The sequence below is a fragment of the Lissotriton vulgaris genome, chromosome 1_1, assembly GCF_964263255.1.
Source record: "Lissotriton vulgaris chromosome 1_1, aLisVul1.2, whole genome shotgun sequence".
Lineage (NCBI taxonomy): Eukaryota > Metazoa > Chordata > Amphibia > Caudata > Salamandridae > Lissotriton > Lissotriton vulgaris.
Genome location: NC_141685.1, coordinates 157,932,738 through 157,939,407, shown reverse-complemented (window position 1 = coordinate 157,939,407; position 6,670 = coordinate 157,932,738). Strand labels below are relative to the sequence as shown.

The following is a 6,670-nucleotide window of genomic DNA, read 5'->3' as shown; positions in this document are numbered from 1 at the left end:
AGTACTAAAACAGGGAAGCTAAAATAGGAAGGTTTTTATGGCTCTACGAAACGACAGCAAGTCCTCTATCAGCCGAATTTCAACTGGGAGGGTGTTCCAGATTGACGCGGCTCTCACCCTGAAAGAACGGCCGCCCATCCTGCTGAGCCTAAATCTGGGGACAACAGCAAGGGCCTGACCTTGAGATCGAAGATTACGGGTAGGGACATAGAAAGAGATGGAGGTTTTACTAACAGTGGCAATTTAAATACTTCAAACACTAATAATGTGCAGAATAAGACATGATCTGTGCGATGTTTGCAGGAACCTGGGAAACTGGAACATGAATCAGATGGTACAGGATGGGATGTCTCAGTCAATGGTCCCAGCCCAACTGGCCTCTGTGCCGAGCATGCAGAATCAAAGGCAGATATATTGGAACATGCCTTCAGTCCCGATGGTCCTACAACCCAATGCAGAATAGAATGCCAAATTCTCAACAGATTCAGAATTTCAACAAAATCCATTAGTGATTAATAAGGATTTTCCACAACTTGCATCTACACTAGGAGTTTCTACGGGACTGAATCAGACACAACGACGGTGCCTGAGACGGGAGAAGGATTGCATGCTTGGTGCAGTCCTAGAGGTCACCCAGAGTGGCCCTTTTGTAGAAGAAGTAAATGGGAATTCAGCATCACTTTTAATCAATAAATGTGCCTCCCGTTCCACAGTCAGATTGACAGGAGCTCCCAACCCACCCCTCTTGGGAAAGGAGTCCAAGTTGTAGGCATTTCTTATAAACAACTAATAAGCTGCCAGCAAATGTTCCCGTACAAATTGGGTCATAAATGAATGGCCAGAAACTTAAACTGTGATTAAGATACAGTTATTATGTTAGGGAATAACATTGGAAAATGACTTGTGGCTTTTTGGGGAAGAGTCACAATTAATTATTCATTTTGTGGGTGTGGTTTATTAAATTACATTTTGTTGTGCCATGTTTTCATGAACATTCATTGATTGCTGTCATTTTTACCTCATCGTGAACCATGTCAATAATGTGTTCCCTCTGTCTAAAAACGTAAGAACTTTTCCTTGGTTTTTAACTAAGCAGGTTCTATGCCAGTTTGCTGTTTGATAATATAAAAAAATGTTTTCTTATTTCTTAGCACACATTTGTTGTGGTGGTCTGTCTATTGACTTTACATCGAGAGTTATTTCTGAGTCTGGCTTTTGATATACTTTAGAGGTTACCTTTATGTGATCCTCCTGCAAATATTATGATAATTATTTCTCTGACTGAATAACCATGTTTATGTCTTCAGTAATTAATTGAAATCTTTAATATAACTTTGAAGCTTTTTGTAGCTCCAAAGGCAATGGCCTTTATCAAGGGAGCGATCCTTTAATGGGCAGTATTGCCTGCTATGGCTGACTATAAGGTCATTACACTGTTTGCCCCATGAGGACAGAATGTGTTAATTAATAAAACAACGGTGTCACAGAGACCGAGGGGATTGAAACACCTCCGGTACTCTGAAACCTTTGTTTCAAAGCTGTTGCTGTGAAACTTGAACAGTTAACAGCCGCATGCAGGACCACGGCGGTTAATTGTTGAACATTCACAGCATTAGCTGTTAAAGGAGGCTGAAGTCCGACTCTGGTTCTCCCTGGGCTCGGTTGTTTTGTAAATCCAGGACGGTTATTTGTAAAATGTGATGGAGTGGGATTGTCGCCTGATGCAAAATTGTTTCTTTACTTCCTTTCAAGGTATTCTGGGATGACAGGCAGTGCAGCGTGGCTGCCACCCTTGGGGGAACAAAAAAAATAATTGTCAGGTGAGGATTCCTATAACTCTATGTTTCCGTTTCCCCTGTTTCCTCTTTCTCTATTCCCTTTCTTCATCTCTATTTTTTTTGTCTCTTCCCTTTTGACTCCCTCTGTGCACTATTCTTGTTGTTATCAAACTTCTGATAATCACCTGATGGAGCCACATTCCTCCTGGAACATGTTGGGGGGGTGCAGTGCAGGCCCAGTTCCTTTTTAGGTCAGTTTTGCCCAGTAGTTCCTTAACTATTATCACATTTGTCTCCTCTACACCACATGATGATGGTTCACCCTGATTAGAGTTGCCACGCTGTTGCGCTGCTACTGCGTTTAGAAAGTGACTGTGATTTTAAAATGTTATTGAATCATTGTGTGCGTTCTAATGGGGCAATATTTTAAAAACTATTTTAGGCACTCTTCTGCTTTTTTTCTTCATCTCGGGGAGGGGGGTTGGGGGCTTGTGGGGGTCTTCGCTCCTTCCCTGGTCCACCACGGCTCGCCAATTGTGTGGAGGAAAGTAAGTGTTTCACTCTTGCTTCTCTTCTCCACTTCCTGACTGAGATCGATGGCCAGCGCTCTAGTTGTTCCTGACTGGCCCAGCTATTTAATCTGAATGCCGGGCCGGACGCGCAGCGAACGCACGCAGCAGGCGCGCCAAAGGCACGCCTGTCTATGCCCGTCTGTGCCAAGTTTAAGCCTTGTGCCAGGGACGCTGTCCTTTTTATTGTAGACCCTGTTAAGCCCCTTGTTTACCCGAGAGGACAGCTCTTGGAGCTTCAAGGAGAGAAGGATAGAAGGATGTGCACTGCAGGTCGATGAACTGTGAGCATTGGCCTATATGAGTGTGTTAACTGTAAGACAGTCATTGCATTTGCAGGAGCTAAGAAAACCCAAGGGAATACGTGTCCCTACCCTTACCCATGAAACAGTTCTTTTCGGGGTATGTCCTGATCTCTGATTAAACATAGGGCAGAATTTAATGATTGTGTCTCCTCCCGTAGGCCTGATTGGGTATTTTTTGCTTAAACCTGGGCCAGAGATTGCTCAGAGCCTGACATGGTGGAGGCCATCCCCTCAGGGTATGTTCTGTCCAGACCTGACCAGATGGAGGCCATCCCCTCAGGGTATGCTCTGTCCGAGCTTGACCTGGTGGAGGCCATCCCCTCAGGGTATGCTCTCTCCAGACTTGACCTGGTGGAGGCCATCCCCTCAGGGTATGCTCTGTCCAGACTTGACCTGGCGGAGGCCATTCACTCAGGGTATGCGCTGTCCAGACTTGACCTGGCAGAGGCTATCCCCTCAGGGTATGCTCTGTCCAGACTTGACCTGGCGGAGGTCATCCCCTCAGGGTATGCTCTCTCCAGACTTGACCTGGCGGAGGCCATCCACTCAGGGTATGCGCTGTCCAGACTTGACCTGGTGGAGGCCATCCCCTCAGGGTATGCTCTGTCCAGACTTGACCTGGTGGAGGGCATTCACTCAGGGTATGCGCTGTCCAGACTTGACCTGGCGGAGGCCATCCCCTCAGGGTATGCTCTCTCCAGACTTGACCTGGTGGATGGAGGCCATCCCCTCCGGGTATGCTCTGTTCAGACTTGACCTGATGGAGGCCATCCCCTCAGGGTATGCTCTGTCCAGACTTGACCTGGCGGAGGTCATCCCCTCAGGGTATGCTCTCTCCAGACTTGACCTGGCAGAGGCCATCCACTCAGGGTATGCGCTGTCCATCTTGACCTGGTGGAGGCCATCCCCTCAGGGTATGCTCTGTCCAGACTTGACCTTGTGGAGGCCATCCCCTCCGGGTATGCTCTGTCCAGACTTGACCTGGTGGAGGCCATCCCCTCCGGGTATGCTCTGTCCAGACTTGACCTGATGGAGGCCATCCCCTCAGGGTATGCTCTGTCCAGACTTGACCTGGCGGAGGCCATCCCCTCGGGTTATGCTCTGTCCAGACTTGACCTGGCGGAGGCCATCCCCTCAGGGTATGCTCTGTCCAGACTTGACCTGATGGAGGCCATCCCCTCAGGGTATGCTCTGTCCAGACTTGACCTGATGGAGGCCATCCCCTCAGGGTATGCTCTGTCCAGACTTGACATGGTGGAGGCCATCCACTCAGGGTATGCGCTGTCCAGACTTGACATGGTGGAGGCCATCCACTCAGGGTATGCGCTGTCCAGACTTGACCTGGTGGAGGCCATCCCCTCAGGGTATGCTCTGTCCAGACTTGACCTGGTGGAGGCCATCCCCTCAGGGTATGCTCTGTCCAGACTTGACCTGGCGGAGGTCATCCCCTCAGGGTATGCGCTGTCCAGACTTGACCTGATGGAGGCCATCCCCTCAGGGTATGCTCTGTCCAGGCTTGACCTGATGGAGGCCATCCCCTCAGGGTATGCTCTGTCCAGACTTGACCTGGTGGAGGCCATCCACTCAGGGTATGCGCTGTCCAGACTTGACCTGATGGAGGCCATCCCCTCAGGGTATGCTCTGTCCAGACTTGACCTGGTGGAGGCCATCCCCTCCGGGTATGCTCTGTCCAGACTTGACCTGGTGGAGGCCATCCCCTCCGGGTATGCTCTGTCCAGACTTGACCTGATGGAGGCCATCCCCTCAGGGTATGCTCTGTCCAGACTTGACCTGGTGGAGGCCATCCCCTCAGGGTATGCACTGTCCAGACTTGACCTGGTGGAGGCCATCCCCTCAAGGTATGCTCTGTCCAGACTGACCTGGTGGAGGCCATCCCCTCAGGGTATGCTCTGTCCAGACTTGACCTGGCGGAGACCACCCCCTCAGGGTATGCTCTGTCCAGGCTTGACCTGGCGGAGGTCATCCCCTCAGGGTATGCTCTCTCCAGACTTGACCTGGCAGAGGCCATCCACTCAGGGTATGCGCTGTCCATCTTGACCTGGTGGAGGCCATCCCCTCAGGGTATGCTCTGTCCAGACTTGACCTTGTGGAGGCCATCCCCTCCGGGTATGCTCTGTCCAGACTTGACCTGGTGGAGGCCATCCCCTCCGGGTATGCTCTGTCCAGACTTGACCTGATGGAGGCCATCCCCTCAGGGTATGCTCTGTCCAGACTTGACCTGGCGGAGGCCATCCCCTCGGGTTATGCTCTGTCCAGACTTGACCTGGCGGAGGCCATCCCCTCAGGGTATGCTCTGTCCAGACTTGACCTGATGGAGGCCATCCCCTCAGGGTATGCTCTGTCCAGACTTGACCTGATGGAGGCCATCCCCTCAGGGTATGCTCTGTCCAGACTTGACATGGTGGAGGCCATCCACTCAGGGTATGCGCTGTCCAGACTTGACATGGTGGAGGCCATCCACTCAGGGTATGCGCTGTCCAGACTTGACCTGGTGGAGGCCATCCCCTCAGGGTATGCTCTGTCCAGACTTGACCTGGTGGAGGCCATCCCCTCAGGGTATGCTCTGTCCAGACTTGACCTGGCGGAGGTCATCCCCTCAGGGTATGCGCTGTCCAGACTTGACCTGATGGAGGCCATCCCCTCAGGGTATGCTCTGTCCAGGCTTGACCTGATGGAGGCCATCCCCTCAGGGTATGCTCTGTCCAGACTTGACCTGGTGGAGGCCATCCACTCAGGGTATGCGCTGTCCAGACTTGACCTGATGGAGGCCATCCCCTCAGGGTATGCTCTGTCCAGACTTGACCTGGTGGAGGCCATCCCCTCCGGGTATGCTCTGTCCAGACTTGACCTGGTGGAGGCCATCCCCTCCGGGTATGCTCTGTCCAGACTTGACCTGATGGAGGCCATCCCCTCAGGGTATGCTCTGTCCAGACTTGACCTGGTGGAGGCCATCCCCTCAGGGTATGCACTGTCCAGACTTGACCTGGTGGAGGCCATCCCCTCAAGGTATGCTCTGTCCAGACTGACCTGGTGGAGGCCATCCCCTCAGGGTATGCTCTGTCCAGACTTGACCTGGCGGAGACCACCCCCTCAGGGTATGCTCTGTCCAGGCTTGACCTGGCAGAGGCCATCCCCTCAGGGTATGCTCTGTCCAGACTTGTCCTGATGGAGGCCATCCCCTCAGGGTATGCTCTGTCCAGACTTGACCTGATGGAGGCCATCCCCTCAGGGTATGCACTGTCCAGACATGACCTGGTGGAGGCCATCCCCTCAGGGTATGCTCTGTCCAGGCTTGACATGGTGGAGGCCATCCACTCAGGGTATGCTCTGTCCAGACTTGACCTGATGGAGGCCATCCCCTCAGGGTATGCTCTCTCCAGACTTGACCTGATGGAGGCCATCCCCTCAGGGTATGCACTGTCCAGACATGACCTGGTGGAGGCCATCCCCTCAGGGTATGCTCTGTCCAGGCTTGACATGGCGGAGGCCATCCACTCAGGGTATGCGCTGTCCAGACTTGACCTGGTGGAGGCCATCCCCTCAGGGTATGCTCTGTCCAGACTTGACCTGATGGAGGCCATCCCCTCAGGGTATGCACTGTCCAGACATGACCTGGTGGAGGCCATCCCCTCAGGGTATGCTCTGTCCAGGCTTGACATGGTGGAGGCCATCCACTCAGGGTATGCGCTGTCCTGACTTGACCTGGTGGAGGCCATCCCCTCAGGGTATGCACTGTCCAGACGTGACCTGGTGGAGGCCATCCCCTCAGGGTATGCACTGTCCAGACGTGACCTGGTGGAGGCCATCCCCTCAGGGTATGCTCTGTCCAGGCTTGACATGGTGGAGGCCATCCACTCAGGGTATGCGCTGTCCTGACTTGACCTGGTGGAGGCCATCCCCTCAGGGTATGCACTGTCCAGACGTGACCTGGTGGAGGCCATCCCCTCAGGGTATGCGCTGTCCAGACGTGACCTGGTGGAGGCCATCCCCTCAGGGT

The 6,670-nt window shown here is 53.0% G+C and overlaps 1 protein-coding gene across 1 annotated transcript in view; it reads left to right on the top strand.

Annotated features, from left to right (window-relative positions):
* The first annotated feature begins 1,750 nt into the window (after positions 1 to 1,750).
* Positions 1,751 to 6,670, top strand: part of LOC147737940 (uncharacterized) — a 58,247-nt gene continuing 53,327 nt past the window's right edge. The window contains exon 1 of the mRNA XM_086948995.1: positions 1,751 to 1,820. The gene's annotated coding sequence lies outside the window, so the exon portion shown is untranslated. The remainder of the gene's footprint in view (positions 1,821 to 6,670) is intronic.